Source organism: Gopherus flavomarginatus, chromosome 2 (genome assembly GCF_025201925.1).
Source record: "Gopherus flavomarginatus isolate rGopFla2 chromosome 2, rGopFla2.mat.asm, whole genome shotgun sequence".
Classification (NCBI taxonomy): domain Eukaryota; kingdom Metazoa; phylum Chordata; order Testudines; family Testudinidae; genus Gopherus; species Gopherus flavomarginatus.
In genome coordinates this window covers 236666098-236685673 of record NC_066618.1, presented here as the reverse complement: position 1 = coordinate 236685673, position 19576 = coordinate 236666098, and the positions used below count along the sequence as shown (strand labels likewise).

General features: G+C 42.8%; 1 long non-coding RNA gene across 1 annotated transcript; it reads right to left on the bottom strand.

Annotated features, from left to right (window-relative positions):
* Positions 1-1048: 1048 nt before the first annotated feature.
* On the bottom strand, positions 1049-10918 carry LOC127045444 (uncharacterized). The gene is made up of 3 exons (XR_007772716.1): positions 10743-10918; positions 6203-6477; positions 1049-3800 (listed from the first exon to the last, which is right to left on the bottom strand). It is a non-coding gene; the product is annotated as an uncharacterized LOC127045444 (long non-coding RNA).
* Positions 10919-19576: the final 8658 nt, after the last annotated feature.

Sequence of the window (19576 nt, the reverse complement as noted above, 5' to 3'; positions counted from 1 at the left end):
CCAAATCCTGATACTTTTACTTGCTTTTCACCTAATTCATACAAATTCCCATAGAATTCAAGAGGCATCTGCTTGATGAAGGACTGAGGATGAACTCCTGACCCTGTGAAGTCAGTAAGAGTGTTGCTATCTGTTGCAATAGGACCAGGATTTCACCCTGTATATCTGAGAATCTTAAGTCTCACTTAAGTAAACATGGTAAAAATGTAAAGGATACACTTTTTTAACTGTGTCCACTACATACGCTCCCCTCAATTTACACTCACAGCTCCCACTGAAGTTAAAGGGACTGAATGCAGGAGGAGTATATGACCCAAAGAAAATAACCTACTGCACAAAATTCTTTACTAAGTTTTGAGAGGAAAAACACAGTTTGTGGTGAGAACTAATTTGTAATGACCTGTACATTCTTTGAAAACGAGTTGATTGAATCTCTTGCACTCTGTGTGCTTTTAATAGTGTAATTAATTATAGAACTTAGAAGGATTCAAAACATCCCTTCATATTAATATTTTACCATAGGTTTGGTGAACTCTGGATATTATCCCGAAGAGGGTTATACATTTGGAGAACAGCGCAAAAAGCTCTTTCATGGAAGTGTTCTGTACTGTGATGTACACTAACAAAATAGTAAAATGTATCATTGTCAAAGGCAGAAAAGACCTACATATTCTAATTATTTTCTCTGTTAAAATAACTGCAAAGTAAATTTCATAGAAATGTTTGTTGTAATTGCTGAGGGAGAAATTCCCTAGCACAAACCTTTGCATACAATTTTTTCTTTTCTGTTTCCAGATTTATCTGCTGCATTCCCTAGAAATTGATGGATATTTAAAATAAGTTTACCAATTTATGAATAATATAGTTAATTTGATATTTTCTAGTGCAGAAAATTTGTAAAAGTATAATTGCTAGGGACTGATTTAACATTGTTAAATTAGATATTAAGTATTTTCATGTATAACCTTAGTTTACATTAAAGTGAGTATCATTTAAACATTGCATACTGACACAATTTAATAAATCAAATTTTATTTCTGGAGGATTTATTATAAACTAGTCCCTCAAATCAGTGTGAACAATAAATGAACTTCATTACATCAGTGCTGATATAATTACTACATTGTATTTTATTTGAAAATGATTCAAGTGTATTTATGGTCCTATTATAATTTAGTAAGTCAAAACATTCAAGTAATACAGCTGTACATATACATCAATTTGTACAGAACATTTCAAGAAGTGTAACTACAAAACAAGCTTCTCCTTTCCCCTATTTTCCAACTGTGCTGCTTTTTAAAAAGGAACCCTGTCAGATATTTAATTTGTGAACACATTACTGTAGCACAACTGTACTATCTTCTAACTATACCTCTCAATAGTTTAAGAAATATTTAATTTCTTGTAGATCCAAATTTAAACCTGGTATTATATCACTGTTTATGGCAGTAAATTGACAGCAGCAGAACTCAATAATGCAATTGAAGCAATGAAGTTTGTGTATGTATAGCAGGGATTGGGACATGAATCTCATGTCATTCCTTTGCTAGGTCTTGTTGGGCCCCTCTTTTATTTTGGGTCGTTGTCTGACTCTAAAAGCCATTGTCACACACTAGTCTTTGGTAGGTTGAAAGTTGTGTTTTATTCCCCTTTTCTTCCACCCTTTGAAATCTGAGTATCCTATTCCTGATGATTTCAGGATAGGATTAAATAAATTCAAGAGGGAAAATTCTGTGGTAGAGCTTTCTTTGGTTTTCCCTCCACTTACCTGTGTAATTTCAGGTGTCCCACGCCACATTTAAAATGTCAGCACTGGAACTCTCTCCTGATTTGTCTAACTGGGCAATATCTTGCCTTCCGTCTGTTTTACTTTGTTCAGCTCTCAGGCTTTAATCTCAGTTCCATGCTCCTGAGTGACTCTGGAGGGCTTGGTACTGGTCTGCAGACCAAACGTTCTAGAATTTAGAACTCCGCAACACCTTTTCTCCCTGAAGTCGCCATCCCGCTTTGTGACCTCAAGACAATAGAGGGAAATCCTCGGGTTACAAGCCACCCTTTCAGTCCTTTAAATTGCAAAGTATTTAAGATTATTCTGAGTATTACGTTACTATGTAATGTTTAGTTTCGGGTTCTTTTCCTAGGTGTCATCGAACACATTCGTAAATTGATGTTCTTCCTCTTTTGGCCAGTAGAGGGCGCCATGACCTAGTTAACTAACCTACGCAGTGTACCGAATTAGTTTCAGTTTTCTGCTCTGGGTAGCTAGAGTGAAATAAGAAAATTTACGTCTGCATACGTTTTCCCGACAGTGCAGCCTTGCTTCATCGCAAACAAAATAGGAGTGGATCACTGGGCATGACTGTTCTCCAAGAAGCTTTAAGTTTAACCAAACAAACACAAATCTAAATGCTTCTGACTGCAGAGGGGACTCCAAGACACATCTCTCTGCTCGCCTCCCACAGGGAAGCCTCCATTGACTTGGGATAGGACATTATGCTGCACTGTGTGAAAAGTGCTGAGAGCAGAACTTTTGACTTCAGTTTTGAAAGAGGAAGGAAGATGGTAATAGTAAACTGTAGGATTATTTTCAAACGAGAGAATTTCTCAGTATTCCGAGGGATTAAAAAATATCATTAGACCTGGAATTATTCAGCCTTTAATAGAACTTTTCTTTATGAGTTCATGGTTTCTCTAGATCATAACATACTGTCCAGCTGCAATCACTATATTACCACCATTTAGAAAATATCGGGATTCCTCTTGTCTCATAAAAATGGGGAAGTATTTGAACTGACTTATTAATTGGGCATTTCATGTCTATACCCTATTTGGTATTACACAGTATACATTTAACAGTGTATATGACAGACTTAATTCATATGCGAAAGAGAGACGGGTTTCACCACTGGGGTAATCTAGCATTTGAAATCCTTAAACCAATTAATTTAATGTTTCAGAGTAAGGCTTTTATATTGCTCAGTTAACTTATACATTTAGAATCTATTCCTGATCCGAGTTAAAATTTGCTTTGGCTTTTAATGGATTAAATAAAATAGTATGTGTTCTCAGATATACATATGCAATGATGCGTAAGTCTGGATGGTTATTTTATTGTTCTAATACTTACATTTGTCTTAAATACTGGAAAGCTGTTTACAACGAGTTGTAAACACAACTCATGCAGACTCAAAGCATTAACAGTTTGGGCTTTTAAAAAGGAAAAAAAATGGGCACGAAATTAAAACTTCCATGTGTCGATCATCTGCCGGGAAAGGGTCTGCACCTGTCCGTTTTGACTCCTCTGTGGCAGAACGCCCAGGGAGCGTTCAGGTGTGAAACGTTTTGGAGAGGGCAAAGGCAGGGAGGTCATCGTTCTCTGTTGTGGTGAATGTAATGGGCCCGAGCTGAAGTCTTCACTCAGGCAAAACTCCCACTGCAACCAGTGGTTTCTTTCCCATGCGTGAGGATTTGCAAAATCAGGGGTCCACTTCTAACATGCTTGTTCTGCTTCCAAAAGCCTAGAACAGCTCATGGTACCTATGCTTGTTATATTTACACTTAAATGACGCGAGGTGGCTGTGTTGGCCTATTCAATGTTTGCTAAATGAATTATTTTACTATATTAGAATAAGGCTAAACCTTAGGGAGAGTAATATGCCAAAGTTAAACGGCCTCTACCACCGACAGCAGCCTATTTCTGTTCCCACTGAAGTCCATGGGAGTTTATTCGTTGACTTCAGCTGCGGCAGGACCGAGGCCCCAATGACCGAGATAGCGGGGAAAGGTAGTTTTCACCTCATCTGCAAAAGAGATCAGGGTTAGGGGAGTGTCCTGATCTCCCTAGCAAATGACTGAACTTTTCACAGCACATTATCACCCTCCTCTATTGCTGTTAGCAGCAGCATGTGCTTGCGCCTTCGGTACCCTTCCATACTAATGTTCAGACAGGCAGTGTGTAGGAGGTAATCCACTTTCCTGCCCCTATATATTAATCTAGGTTAAGTAGCAGTGTGTCCTATAAATACCTGAGCCTTCATTATCTGCAGTTATTTTGCAGACCCTATATCGCTTATTTTAATGTTCCTTTCTCCCCCAGTGGTATATTTTAAAGGCATGCACTTTCTCCCAGCGGCTGGCATCCTCTCTGAAACGCCAAGAATCAATAGATTCTGGCGCTGTAACGTTGCATTTTGTAGACAGACGCACTCTGAGTTCTATTATTTGCTTGCCAATCAATATGGTGCCTGATACCTGTTATTTTGGGGGAAGCGGTTAGAGGGCTCTAGATTAATGTCAGAATGGGTAATACAATAATGCCGCTTTACGAAATTCTCTTGTTAAACATTAGGTATGTGATAGTCACACCTGGTCTCTTTTTCACCGGTGCTTTTCAGGTATAGCCCAGATCCTGTGTGAATGAAATATATATATGTCCAAAATCTCAAAACGATTCAAGGGTGGGAAGAGGAAAATAAAATAGCCCCGATCCAATCGCCTGTTTTCTCGTCAGAGTATCCAGTGTTGGTCTGGATTGCAAAACGCTAGCTGGTACAGCCCGCCTCCCGCTATCGAATGTGTTTTCCTGATGCGAATTAGTTAGCGTCAGAGTGAACCGGAGTCTTGCAGTTCCGAGCAGAAGAATAAAGCGCAAGAACTGCCTTCAGGACCATGGACAGCGGACGGGCTCCGGCTGCTGCCGATGGGACCTGAGCAGAGTCTGTCTCCCGTCTTTGTTCCTCCGCAGGCGTAGGCCCGGCTGAACAAAGACATTCAGCAAGAGGTACATTCTGACCCCTGGCTTCTCCCCCTAGCTCAGCACTCCCATGGCCAACTACTCTACTCTCAGGCGTAGGACGTTTTAAGACCTCCACCCAAAGCATCTCAACAGAAGTCAGATTCTGTGTCCTTTCAAGCTCCCCTGTCTGTGAAACCTTCTCCTCCTGTGACGTTTAGAATTGTTTGGCTTCTTTCATTTCTTCAGTATCATGTTACTTGGCCTGCAAGTCAAATCAGGTAGACTAGAACGTCAAGAAGCCTCACACAGGGACAAAACAACAATCGGGCATTCCTAGCCTCATGCCCATGGCCAGTTGGTAGGAATCTGCATAATAAACGATCCTGGCAAGAGGATGACAATAAATAATGTGTCTCTTTAATTGACTTTACACTGGTTAGCCCAGAGAAGCAAAAGAGTAACCTACTTTTCCTGCTAAAGCACCGCTGCTGTATTGCCTTTAATAAACCAGCACCTGCACAGAGCCTTTTCCGGATAACTGCCACTTGCAAAATCTTATCCAGTGGCAGCTTTCACTTCCTCGCCAAAGGACTTAGCCTTTCGAGCTGTGCATTCCTATTCAGTCTAGATTTTCTTAGGTGAGTGACTGTGGGCTTTTACTTCTTGTGTCTCGCCTGTTTTTATTTTACTGTTGTGTTGGGGTTGGTTTGTGCTATGGTCAGATCTTCAGTGCTGCCTTCAGGCTCTGCTCTTGGCATTCACCGCGTGCCTTAATTGTATGACATTAAATCAAGGTCCGCTGTGAACACGGAGAGTCAGAGCCTCGCATTTCTCACTCCGGAAACAAAATAGCAACTGATCTTTGCAAGGAAGGTAGATCCCTCCTCCCCCACCCGCTCGTCCTCCAGGCCTGGGCTGAAGGTTAGTCATGGCCGAGTTGTCTTCCTAGCCCATCTGTTATTTCCAAGGACCGGGGGGTCTGTGACGTGTGCCTGCCACTTCCTAAGCTGCTGCTCTAATTTGGCAAGCCTTTTCCCGTCGCTTGAAATAGAGAATCTGGTTTTGCTCTAATTTTCATTTCTCAGATTGATTTTTTTTAATGCCAGCAAAGGTAGGGTTTGCGTCCCTCCCCCAAACCAGGCTGGGTTTGGCACTCTGTGCATCGGACACAGGCCCAGCATCTCCAGCTCCTCTCCGCTAGGAAGGTTTTCGGAGGGGGAGCGCTGAAAAATGAAAGGGCAGGACGCCTCATCTTTCTTTGTAATGCGGAGAAAATTAACCCGATCGCACCTGCCCGTTCCCGGGAGGCTACGGACAGCCCATCTGGCCTGCCTAGAGTTACTGTGCAGTGGAAGGAAAACAACCTACGCTTTTACAGACCTTTTAACCGTTTAAACGGGCATCAAATCCAGACGGATTCGGACGGCATCCCTGAGCCAAGGAGGGTTGCTATGCAAAGCGTTTTACCCAGTCTGAATGCGATCAGTGCCCTAAAACGGGGCAAGTTGATCTCTACCGGTGGCCTCTGAAGTTTAGCTTCAGTGGGAGAGAGAAGAGAGAGAGAGACAGAAGGCACATTGGGCTATTTCTTTTGTCGAGCGCGGCTCCATTCTGGCAAACGGAAATGGGTGGCTCCAGGAGTTTGGTTTCCCAAGGATTTCAGTACCACACCAGCTTCTGTGCGTACGGGACGTGGGGACGCGGCTCCTGCCCTGACCACCATAGATCCGGAGTGTGATCTCCTAGCAAACAGACAAAGCATGAGAATTAGAAAGGACCTGGGGGCGGGGGTGCGCGCGGATCGCGCTACAGCCTGCCCGCAAAGCACTGCCTAATGTATGCAAATGACAAAGTGGGAGAGGGGAGGCTGATCAGGAGAAGTGAGAGAGAGAGAGTGTAAAAAAATACACTGAACAGGGAGAAATAAACGGAGAAATCGAGTTTCCTGAGCTGCCCCCTCAGCCAGGGAGAAGAGCTAGTGAAGGACAGGAGTTTCCCCCTGGAGCCCAGAGCCGGGGTCAGGAGAAGGATGGGGGAGCAGTCCCGCGTTTGAGTTTCTATGTAAGCAAAGCGGATTTGCCAGTCGACGACACCGTTCAAGCGAGAGAGGATCTTTCCAGAGCTCGCAAACCTCAGCCACAAACGGGCATCCAAAAAAAGGGGGGGCAACAAAATGTCCCCTCCTCGATCCCCCTAGTTTAGGTGCATTCAGAATACACGAGCCGAGCGCTAAATCCGTCCAGAAAATCCGAGCACTCCCCATAACCGCCCCCCCCCAAAATGAAAAATCAGCTAAACAAAAAGAAAGGTTCAAACCTGCCGAGAGCTCAAGCTTTTCCCCTAGCAGCGCCGAAGCCCGCAGAGAACGCGAGGTGAGGGTCCTCTTCGGTGCTGGGTGCTTTTTGGGGTGGGGGTGGCGCGGTCTGGTCTTTCCCCCTCGCTTGCTGATCCCGAATTAGGGATTAATGGCTCTCCAGCCAAACAAATAGGGCATCTGCCTTCAGTACAAGCGGATTACACGGGGCTGCTGACGTCACCAGCCAGGCAGATGTTGGCTCCCAAAGTCCTGATCATCTCCCCTTGTCCTTGAAACCAGAGCGAACCTGGCAGGATCTCAGCCCTGAGCTGCTCAGCCCGGGGCCGCCAAGGGCGAGAGAACCTCACCAGAGCCCTGCAAACCAGCTCTCCAGCAAACTCTCCCACTTCGGAGGGGGAGGTGAAAGGTCGAGCCCAGTGCAGCTCCCCCAGCCTCAGTATCGCCTTAATCTGCACAGTGACAGCAGCAAAGCGGCTCCTAATCCCAGCCTCACCCCATTCAACCCTTCCCCAGGAAATAGCTGAATTCAGTGAGATCCCCTTCACCGCGGCACCGCTTTGGGGCTCACAGAGTCATTCGCTATGGTTTGACAACAAGCTCCGCCAGCTCACTACAGCCCATGCGTTAACCACCGTTTCACCGCAGACTGCAACCTAGTTATGAGTCAGTGTCCTAAAACTCTCTGTGTTCCGAACAGGTACCCCTCACCCGAGTCCTCCAGCGGACTGATTCATCAGACCGAAACAGACGCTGTCCTAAATAACAGAGATCTGAAATTCAGACCCACAAATGAAACCAGTATGGCCCTACTCTATATCCTTTGAAACACTCAGGGTTTGAGCAAACCTAAGCGGGTTATGTAAAACACTTTCTCTTCATATTACTAGGAGAGACTTTTTTTAATGGTTAGATCTATACATGTCATCCAGAGATCCTATTCAGAGAAACTGGGAGTGGGTATTTATAGATGGCTATATTTTGTGTCTCAAGTAAATCTGTTTAGATATTAAAAACAAAGCAAAAACCCAAATTTCAAATAATATAGGTGTGCTCAAGGCCTCACCCAAATGGATGCTTGTTTAAAACAAACTCGAATGTTATAGTTAAATGACTCAGAGGGAAAGTGTATTTATAAATCTTGTAGGTCGAGGTAAGGCCTTTACATCCATAACTCGCCATTTCAAAGATGGGCTATATTGAAACTCCCCAGTGCTTGTGAGAGCTTTCTGTGAGTATTTCTGCACTGACTGGTTTGAGAGGATTTAAAAGGGTTTGAAAAGGCAGCTCAAATAAAAGGCATGATCAAAATGAAAAGGAAATTTGCCTTAGAGCTATGGCTGTAGATTTGCTATGGAATAAAGTCGATGACTCATCATCCCAGTCTTGCTGCATCAAACAATTGTTTGAATAATTTCGGTATCGCAGTCAAGCAAAATAAATGTTATGATATAATGTAGTGGGGAGAGGAAAGCAGCCCTTCAATATCTAGATTATTTTTAAGGAGCTGGTTTATAGATCTGTTCCATATTATCCTTGTCTGTCAAAGTGGCATTTAATTTTTCCAATTGTGGAACCTGGTCACTGATAAAATCAATTTAATTTACACCAATGTCACTCAGCTGATATTAGAATTGAATCGTAGATTTATTTTTGTCTCTGCGTGTAAGAAAAACACACAAATGCAGAGTGAGTTGATCTTTTTAAATTCCATAACAGGTAACAGCGGTTGTAAGTCTTATAAATACTAATTCAATAGAACAGAAGGCGGATTGCTATGCAGCAAAATTAGAAATGCCACTTCCTTCATCTTTTGTTTTTGAAACGTCTTCTGTTACAAGAAATTGAAATCACATGTACTGAGAAAAACAGAGCAGCTAGTTTTCTTATCATTTTCAGGCGTGTATTTTGAATATTATCCTCTGGTCGCTTTACTCTCTATTTTCTAGCGTGATATTCCTTTCCCATTTTAGTTTAATATCCGTTCGCTGTCCATGGTTTTGATCTGCATGATGGGAGATAAATGCTACATTTTACAGAATGTAAATGGCTGTGTATTTGCACAAACTCAATAATGCATTTGAAGTTGTTGTCAAATGGCGAAGTAAACTGTAAGTTTCTCTAGGGCACTTTTAAAAAGAAGTCTATTTTTTTCCCAATTCAGAACACTGAACACAGGTGGGAGAATTTGCATTTATTTATAGTTTATTGTTTTTAATCGCTGACAGATGTCGGATACTTGGAAATCATAATGAAATGTTGACTATTAAGCACGATACTCTTAAAATCTAGGGCTCTTTAACCATTTCTTTAAACGGATTAACGTGGAAATGAAGAAGTGATTTTCAGCTATGATTCAGGGAGCGAACATACATAACTTTAAGTGAAGTTATTAGAAAACCACCGTTTCTTTATATTTTATAGCGGACATAAAATATGCACGAATCTAAAAATTACTCAGAATCTAAGAATCTAAAATACTACTCAAAATCTACAAATACTACTCAGAGACTTGCAATGCAATCGGTATATAAAAATCCCTTTCCCGTTTAACAATAGTTGATTACAACTACAGACTTTTAAAGCTTTAATAAGTTGCAAGAGACATTCAGGACCATTTCATTGCTGGGTCACCCTTTCCCCAGTTGATTTTTTCCCGTCTTGGTTATTCAGTGTTCTTGCTTAACTTATAAAGACAATAAAACAAAATAAAACACACATGCGAAAGGAAATAAGTATAAAACACCGCCCGCGCTTTGTAATTTCTTTCATGCGAAGAAACTCATCTGCAAACGCGTCTGCAATTCCCATTTCAATGCAAGTGGCTTCGGAGCCCTGGGCTACCAATTGCCCCCTCGCCCTCTCCGAAGAAAATAAGTGCAATCTCAAACGCGCAGTACCGGCGGCGGGGTAAAAAGCAGTGCTGCAGCCATTCACACTTCATGGGGTCGGTGGCTTTTTTCAAAGGAGCCTTGAAGTATTTAGGATTTGGGGGGAACCCTTGTACCGGAAGAAAATGGCCTAACCACAATAGGACTCGCCATTTTCTCCTGCCAAAGCACAAAGCAGCTCCGCGGCTTCAGCACCACACAAAGAAAGCATGGACCGGCTGAATTCTCCTACATTTTCCCCCCACGGATTCAAAAGCTTTTCCCTAACCGATCCGGTTTCCCTGGCGCGCTCACACAGAAAAGGCGATTAGGTGGGGGGTGGGGAGAAGGAGTGTATTGATCTCAGGATAGTGAAATCAAATCCGGCCAACACAAGGGCGTTTGCAAAACGGGAAAGCGATTTTGATCCCGGAATTCCTTCAAGCTGGGTGGACTCAGACCCCACGTTGTGCCGAAGGGGCTAGACTCAGAGCACGACCACGTTGCCTTTAAAAAAAATTGCACGCGGGCCGGAAAAGACCTTCCAACACAGTCGAAAATAGATCTAGCAAATCCCCCCTAAAACTGCGATGCGACCTGACATTCCACTGTGTTAAGCTACTGCGGCAGCAGCAATGGCCAGCATGTGCAGGGTGGTCCGTCCCCAACCGCCCAAGGAAGCGCAGGGCTTTCCCTTTCTTTCCACCTTGGGTTCAGGAAGTACAAAATAGCAGACTCCTAAAAAAAATAAAAATAAAGGAAAAAAACAAAAACACCCCTCGCAGCATCGCCCTAAAATTGCAGCAGGAGGTTTTGTACTTACAGCCAGCGCTAAAGTGAGTAATCCTCATCCCAGGTAGGGTTTGCTTTGCCTTTAGTACTTGTTTGCTCTTATTCTCCATGGTTCAGAATGGATGAAAATACAGCTCTGCCGGCTGGCAGTAATGGATTTCTTTCCTTGTTTAAATGCAGGAAAGAGACACGATGCGGTGTCTCTTCTAATAGTTTCTGCCTGGGATTCTGCAGCTCTCAGCTCAGTAAAGCAAGACTCTGTGTGTGTCTCCCCCTCCTCCTCCTCCTCCCCCCACCACCACTTTTTTTTTTCAGAAGAGGGCAGGTCGCTCCCTGAATCCCAATGAGTTAAATCAGTCGCTTTCCTTCTCATGCATCAGCAGGCTCTTTAACAACCCCAGGGCTGCGGGCACAAAAGAGCATTTAGCTGCCTCCAATTTGTGTAGAAGGCCTGTCCTTAATTTGTTTTTGGAGTATAATTAAATCATGTATTTCGCCCAATATAAAAATACCACGTCCCCAACTTTGGCGATTGAACCACTAATTGTAACCTTTTTAATAAATTCCTGAATTTGCGCTCGTACTCCGCGAGCCTGCAAAGACTCCACAATAAATTGACTAGCAGCATTTCTCAGCTACGGAGACCTGCACCTTGCATCGTGGAGAGGTCGGATCTGTACAAGCCACAATCACTTGCCAATGAAGTCTTATATCCACAAAATCTCTCGGAAAGGATTACAAGCCTTTCAAAATAAAGCTTTAATCTTAAATATACCTGGTGGCATATTCAATTGCAATCAGCTATCAGGGGTGGTTTAAACAGCCCCGCACAACCCTGTGTAATCTGATGTGGATTTCATTTTTTCCGAGACACACACTATGTCATTCGATAAATATTCGTTTTGGCCAGCTGATGACGTTGATTACTGCTACAGCTACATGCATGCTACCGTCTAACTGCTGCTGAGGCTGAGAGCGCCAGTGCTGGCAGGTCCTGTCATAAATAAAAGACGCTGAAGAGATTCAGCTGTAGTCCTTGGCTTTGAGAAGCTAAAATCAATAGAAAATCATTTACATGTTGGGTGCTCTCGCACTTGGAAACCAAACGTCTAATGTAATGCAATAAAGAGTAAACATTGTCAATCGAAAACGTTAATCAGAAGAGTCTGTGCCCCTCTGTCTGTCTGTTCTTCATGCACGCTGACCACTAGGATCAGCGCTGACCTTTCGGGGCGATCACAACATCTTGGTTATATAAAAAGTTTTCCTTTGTACTTTGCACCACTGTCATCTCCTAATTCCAACTGTACTTGCTCAAATGGGCTGTAATCCGACTCTAGAGGAGATTAAAGAGCCAGAGATAGCTGCGTTTAGGATTACCAGAAGGAAATGAAGGGATCTAATCCATCGCCTCGCAAACCCTCCACCCCTCATGTATTTTTCAGTTTCAACCAGACTTTATATTCCCTTTTAGTATTTTAAATACCTGGAGTCGTTTGAGGAAAGGGGCAGAAATAGACTGAGAGATAAGGAGTGTTTTTTCGTTTGATGAATTAATTGGCGCAGAATAAGGTGAGTTTGCAAAAGCAGCCAGTGCTCTCCCCCTGCTTGTCTTCCGCACCCCGGACACCCATTGCCTGCGAATGGCCGCAAGGCCTGCAAGCTTCCATATACCCTCTTCTCTTCAGCCTCCAGTTAATAGCGAGAATTCCATGTATGGAGCTGGCATGTGCAAGCCACAGAATAAATCCGAGAGTGACCTGAGTTGCCGCAGGAAGAAAGGGATCTCACGAGCTACGAGATAAAAAAACAGAACATTATTTGCACACAATAGTAACAAGTTTTATAATCTACTTACCTTTAGACAGAGGAACGTGAATGTGTTGTTTTAATCGCTTAAACCCGCCACGTAAACAATTAGCACTTGCTACATCGATACGAAAATAAAACCTTGGGGTGCTTTCCACATTTATCTTTAAAACAAGGAAATAGCATCATTTTGTGCTTAAAATGATATGAAAAATCTATAAAGAACTGTAACATTTATCTAACCAAGTCTATTACGTTGACCAATTTGTTCTGTGGAAGGTCTGTAGAATAAATATTATGCAGCTGAAAAATGTGCGTAGAGATTCTAAATCTCTCTCCTTATCTGTCAATTCAAATATACCCTCACACCCCATAGGTTTAAATTGATGTAACCTAGACTGTCCAAACCCTGTTTTATTTTGTATGAATTCCTAATTTTAATGTGCCTTCCTTTTGTTCTGATAACCACTGGAGTAAATCAGGACCACCTAAAAGGGTATGCTAATATACTATAAGGGCCTGCATTTGAAAAAAAAATGGCTAGTCATCCTTTTCAAAGATTTTGTTGTGTAGACTGCATGTCCTGGTCCTTGCAAGCCTGGAAGGATGTTGAATCAAATGCCTTGGAAGGAGCTACATAGATAGCGGCTCCACATATAGCCCGCATTAATTATTGAGGTTCATTTCCTAATGTAGGGCTCTGTTTTCCATAGCAAGCCTATCTCCTGCCACAACGCAGACCAGTATGTTTGTTCAAAGCTTATGAAAATGTAACCCAACTCATTTGCAAGAAAGTTGTTGCTAATTAGTTGATAATAAACTTCTCTGGACAGGACACAAAAGTCTTTTAAAAGTGCAAGGTGTTCTTTGTTATGGCATCACAAGAGGGATTAGCATATCAATGTAGAAGGGGAACAATAGAATACGGTTTGCTCTCCACTCCCAACCCACTTTAACATTTTAAGTGAATCTAGTAGTCATAAAAGTGAAAGGCTGCGGTCCAGTCGGGTTTAGCAAACCCTCCATCTCCCTCTGGGTCTGTCACACACCCGTTGTTAATTCAGTTCTGGGTCTTCCCGGAGCAGAGCTGTCAACTCTGCACCGCTCATGTTCAATTTTACAGGAGATAGGCAAATGGCTACTAAACACTGACCTGAGACCATTAGATTCATTTCACTTGGAACCAAAGCCTACTTTGAATACAAGCCTCCATGAGTGAAAGTCTGCTGCATTTGAACCATTGGACCACGTGGAAACTCAGACCCAACCCCAATGGTTTTATGAGCCCTCTCCCTGAATGGAGCTAACAAATCCTGAGACTGTGACGTCTTGGATTTTTCTCCCTGGCTGAAGTTTTACTGTTGAAGCATTTGCAATTGGATCTATTACAGGACAAAGGCCATCCACTTAGTTCTGATATTCGGTATCCTTAATAAAGCCTAGGTTGTTGTTCCCCTTCTGTCTTTATGGTGTTGAAAGGTCATCCTGGCAGACCCTCATCCCCTTTGCTTTCAAATCCATGCATCTGAGGAAGTGGGTATTCACCCAGGAAAGCTCATGCTCTAATACCTCTGTTAGTCTATAAGGTGCCACAGGACTCTTTGATGCATTTCTAGATCTTTGTAGGGATGTGTCAACATCCTGGCAAAGCAATGGGGCATTTGAAAATTGTCCAGCCAGTAGGAATGTCATGGCATTTTTTCTCATTCTTAGCTATTTAGCAGAAATCCCTCCATCCCCCAACATAGGAATCCCAAGAAACAACAAAAACATGCTGGAGACTACCAGGATCTTCCAGCCCATTGGTTACAGATGTAAGTAGAAGCTATGTAGTAGTAGAAAATAACAATAAAAATATCCACAGGTCAGTGGAACCAATTAAACAAATCTCCCCAACTCTCAAGCTCCTGGTCCGGCTAGTTGTCCAGGCTTGACAGCCTGTTTGTGTTATTTACTCACATGGGTAGAGTGCAGCGAAAGGCATGGAGGCGAATTAGAACTGGGGCCTGGGCCCCACAGGGAAAGCACTATGAACGCCTTCCTTGGTGGCGGGCTGCGAGCTCCTGGGTTGTAAGGCAGGAGCAGAAGGAGACAAAAGCTAGGTTTGCCTAATCAGAGCAGCGACAAACCGAGCAATGGCAAGCTTCTGCCCTGGGAAAGGAGCCGCGCTCCAGCGGGTGCCCCTGGGAGTAGATGCTGCTAGAACGCAGCTATTTTTAGGGATTGCGGGGCTATGCAATATACATTCAAGTACAGCGAGTTGCCAAAAATAAAGGCAGCCCTGATTTTCCTAGCAGTTTCGCTGGGGACGAGGAACATAAAAGTGTCCTTCGCAAGAAACAGCAGCAGCAAAATACATAAGCTCGTAAGTTAAAAACAAAAATCAGAAAAGGTATTTGGTGTTTGGTTCTCTGGTCCATGTAGGGCTGCTGAGAGCTGTGAATAAACCCCGCAATCGTTGGAGTTGATGTCAAATCCATCTTAACAGCCACCAAGGAAAACGGCCAGGATGAGGTTTCCCTAAATGCAAACCATCAGCGAGGCATCTGAAAGGAGCTTTACTTTCCCCATTGGTGTCTGGCAAACAATGGGAGCCCCGGGCGACTGTACGGCTGTGCGAATGAATAGGGAAGCCGCAGGATGTGTGCGGGTCAGTGCTTGAGGTCTCTGTCCTAAAGCCCCTTTCTCAGCTTGCCACAATAAAGGAGCACAAGGTTTAGGCTTTGTTGGGTCACCGGCCATCTTCTATTATTCACCACAGCCGCAACCAAAAAGCACTTATTAATCAGCGCTGACCAGAGGCCCCTTTTGAAACAAGGAGAGGGGGTGGGAAAGAAAAGAAGACAGGGAGACCCTGAACAGCCCCTCGCAAAGCCAGAGCAGCCATAGGCACTTTTCCGCTGGCCAAAGTGGTGTGTGTGTGTGTGTGTGTGTGTGTGTGTGTGTGTCCCCCCACCCCGCCCTTCATGCCACAGCAAAGTTCAAATCAGGCCCCAGAGGACTGGTCTTCAGCCCTCCCTCTCACTCTCCCTTTCCTTCTTGCTCCGAAGAGGATGGAGACTTTGTTGCAAGTAAGGCTAGCTCGAGGTCAGATTGCCAAGGCCTGGGTTTACACGTATACGATTGCTCTTGGAAGAGAAGCCTGTTTCCCATCTGGGCCTCAAGTCCGGAGATGGCGCAGGAGAAAAGAGGTTTGCTTGTGGTGCGCTGTTGCTCTTGTGCTTGAAAGCTGATGGATGAGGTGTCAGGCCAGGAGCTGTTTGAGGACTTGTTTCAAAATGGTATGAGAGGGAGTCGAATATGCCCCTGATTGACTCTGCTGAGAGCAATCCGCAGGATGGTGGTGGCTGTTCCCGATTTCTAGTGCCGTGTATTGCTAAAATGGTGAGCTTTGCTGAAGAGGAGCTCATAGGCTTAAGAGGGCAACATTTATTCCTAGGTGTAAACAAGAATTCAGAAGCAATGGAGTGCTGAGTGATCTTAAAGGATGTATTAATACCGAATAGGTGGTTATTTAATTCTGGGGGAGGAGGGAGGGATTTTTTTCTTTATTAATTTCTGATAATTTTGCAAGATTAATTTAATTATTGTCAAGCAAGCCAGTGTTTTTGTGTAATTAGCTATGCCTATATTACCATATAATACACAGCCTTATCATATATATGTTCACAAATATATAACACCTGAAAATGGAATCGAGTAACTTTGCACAAGTAAGTTTAGTGTGACTGGAATAAAACTAACCATTTTTGGATGGAGAACTTTTCTGGAAAATCCTCTCTATCTAGACAGTTGGGTTTTTGTTTAAGTGCACAGAGGTATCTAAGTAAACAAAGCAATTTGTACTAGTTTATATTTACCAAATGAGCAGAGAAAGCAGATATTGAGTCCTATGTCTATCAGCTGAGAAAAAGAAATTGTTCTCTTAAGAGGAAAAAAATATCAACACAGGAGATAGATTCTGCTTTAAATGTTTGCTGACTATGTTGTGTGGGGGAGTCTTTCTTTCTTTCTTTCTTTGCAGTACACACTATATCTGAGGAAAAGCACTAAATAGTAATAGCTAACTGAATCTGATGAAAAGCTTCCCCTTAACTTTATGAATATGATTCTTCATGGCATGTAGGCTGTAACATTCTGAGCTGTGAAACGCCTAAATAAGGGCATTGTTAATGAAAACAAGAATAAAGAATGCTTTGGTATGTAGCCCCCACTGGTATTTACCACAGTTTACACTGCAAATACAAGACTGTATTGCGTGTTATGTTCTCATGACATGTATTTTACTTAAGTGCTTACAGTATTCTTAGGGTAACTGTATTTCTCAAAGAGAAAACAGGACACCCACAGCTGCTTGCCTGAGGCCCCCCTGGTACCATGCTGTTGCTGGTCGCTGAAACTCTGCCTCCTCCCCTGCACCAGGCTGTTGCCTGGTCGCTGAAACTCTGTGGGGGGGACCCTTGCATGCTGGAACGCTGCTTCCCTCCCCAGCCCTACCTCCTCACTGTGGGGGGCTGGCATCTCTGCTTGCCCCCTCTCTACTGCTCCCCACTTTTTTTGACAAAAGTGGGCATTTGTCCTATTTGCTCTTGCAAACTGATCAAGTCAGCAAGAGCAAATGGGGCAAATGCCTTCTTTTGGAAAAAAAGTCAGGATGACTGGGACAGGGCTTAAAAAAGGGACTGTCCCAGCCAAAACAGGACATATGCTCACCCTAAGTAGTCTCTCTCTTCTCTCCCTGTCCCAACCCCAGCCTCAAATATTGTGTGACTCAGAATTTGCAGAGCTTGATGTTCCAGCAATGAGTAATCAAGTGTTACCTAAATTATTTAAAGCCTGGGATTAAAGGCCTTAGTGCTGAATGCTGACAAGCTTTCAGATATAGACTGGGGAAAGTTTTGTATTCTTTCCTATATGTATACACTTGGAAAATAATTTGGAAAAGTGCAGTCAATTATTCTCAATCTGTATGCACAGAGAGAATGAATAATTCTTTTACAAGTTGTTCCCCAAAGGAATTAATAAGACTATTCAAAAGACAGTGGAAACCTATTACACACACAATATTGTGGGATCTCCAGTGTCACTCTTTTAACTACTCTGTTCCTTTCATGGGTGCTTTTTGAAAGCAGATCCATTATTTCACTCTGGTTTGGTTTGGCACACAGAGCATGCATTAATTCAACAAATCTGGCTGTTTCAAATGTTAATCTTCTTTACATGTTGAGGCCTGATCCTGCATTGCTTGCTCTTCCTAAATTCCCATTGACTTCAGGTTCCTGTATCTTGCAGTGAGTGATGATAATTAATAATTAAACTTGTCATTTAAAACAGCTAAACTAATTCCATTTCCACATCTGGGTTTGGTGAACTGGACATAGGATTATTTAACAGTACCATTCTTTTCAATAGGTTTCCTTGTGAATGGTTTCAACATTGATGGGTTATCTGTGTTACTATATTAAACATGGGAAGAAACCTTTAAAAGAAATGGTTTATTGCATTCTACTCTGCTATATTATATAGAAAAACAGACACAAAGTATTTAAAAAAGTATTTTCTGTTGAGCATTCACTGCACAGCATCATAATGATATCCCCTTAAACACACCAGTTAAAGCTAATGCTGCTCATGCAAATTAGGAAAGATTTTCCAAGTTTGTTGAAAGAGAAAAGACACATGTCAATGTTAGATTTAGTTCAATGTTAGATTTAATAAAGGTTCACATTTGAATAACATTAGCACATTCTTTTATGTTACCAGTATTGTTTATTTTTTTACATGTATTAAATAGATTATTTTATTAGGTCAGAGTCTGTTACTCTTACAAATGCTGAGTAGCACCTGACTGTATGAATAGTCCCATCAAAATCTGTGGAAACATGCATGGAATAAGGGGATGTCTACACTACAACAATAGACCCGTGGCATGGCCACAGCTGGCCTGGGCCAGCTGACTCAAGGTAGTGGGGCTTGGCTGCAGGGCTAAGAATTGCAGTGAAGACATTCACGCTTGGGTCTGGAGTCCAGACTCTGAAACCCTGTGAAAGGGGCGGGTCTCAGAGCCAGGGCTCCAGCCTGAGCCCAAATGTCTACACTGCAATTTTTAGCCCTGCAGCCTGAGCCCCATGAGCTTGAGTCAATTGAACCTGGTTCAGAGACTTGGTGCTGTGGATATGTCATTGCCAAGTAGATGTACTTTAAGATACTATGCTACATAAGAAAAGACAGCAAAATTTGGCCCATAGGTATGAACGGGACTATTTGAAGATCAAGGTACTATTCAATGAGGGGAACGGTGGTAGAACCCATCCTTTATACAGCACACTATCCAGTGCTTTAAAAACATATTTTAACAATTTGTGGGTTAAGTAAGAAAGATAGACAAAGACAAGACACTGGAACAGCTGAGATGAGCGAGGCTGGTGGAGATTGTTGGTGATAAGAAGAAGGAAATATTGATTGCAGGAAGAAGTAGGGCTTAATGGAGGGGAGGCCAGAAGGAAGAGGGCAAGTGTGCTTGGTTGATGGAACCAGGATAAGTGTACCGTGCATAGGGGGCAACATGACAAAAAGTGTAAAACTGAGGATGAAGGAAGAACACAAAAGAATCATCAAGTTCAAATGACTGTGAAGAGCACAGGGAGCAGGAGGTGTTCTTGAGTTTTTATATTTAAATTGATATTTTAAGGTAAAAGGCCATTTATAGCCAGGATAACAATCCAAAATTTGATTTGGTACGTAACACATCCTGGGCTTGGATCCTGGACTTCTTATTAAAAATAACCCCTCCTGATGCCCATAGGCATTTGGTTGTGCCTGGTCTGAATAAGAAGAGCCAGCCCAGACTCAAGATTGTTTTACTCATTTGTGAGTTGTATGTGCCCTGTGATGTGTTTTACTAAGGGCTTGATTCTGCCCTCTGATACATTCGTGCAAGTAGTTGTGCATGTATGTCTGAGGGCAGAACTGGGCTCTAGGTTTTAAATTCTGTATATATAGAACAATTTTTAATAAAATGAAGTGTGTCTGGTAAAATTTGGTGATGAAAGCAAG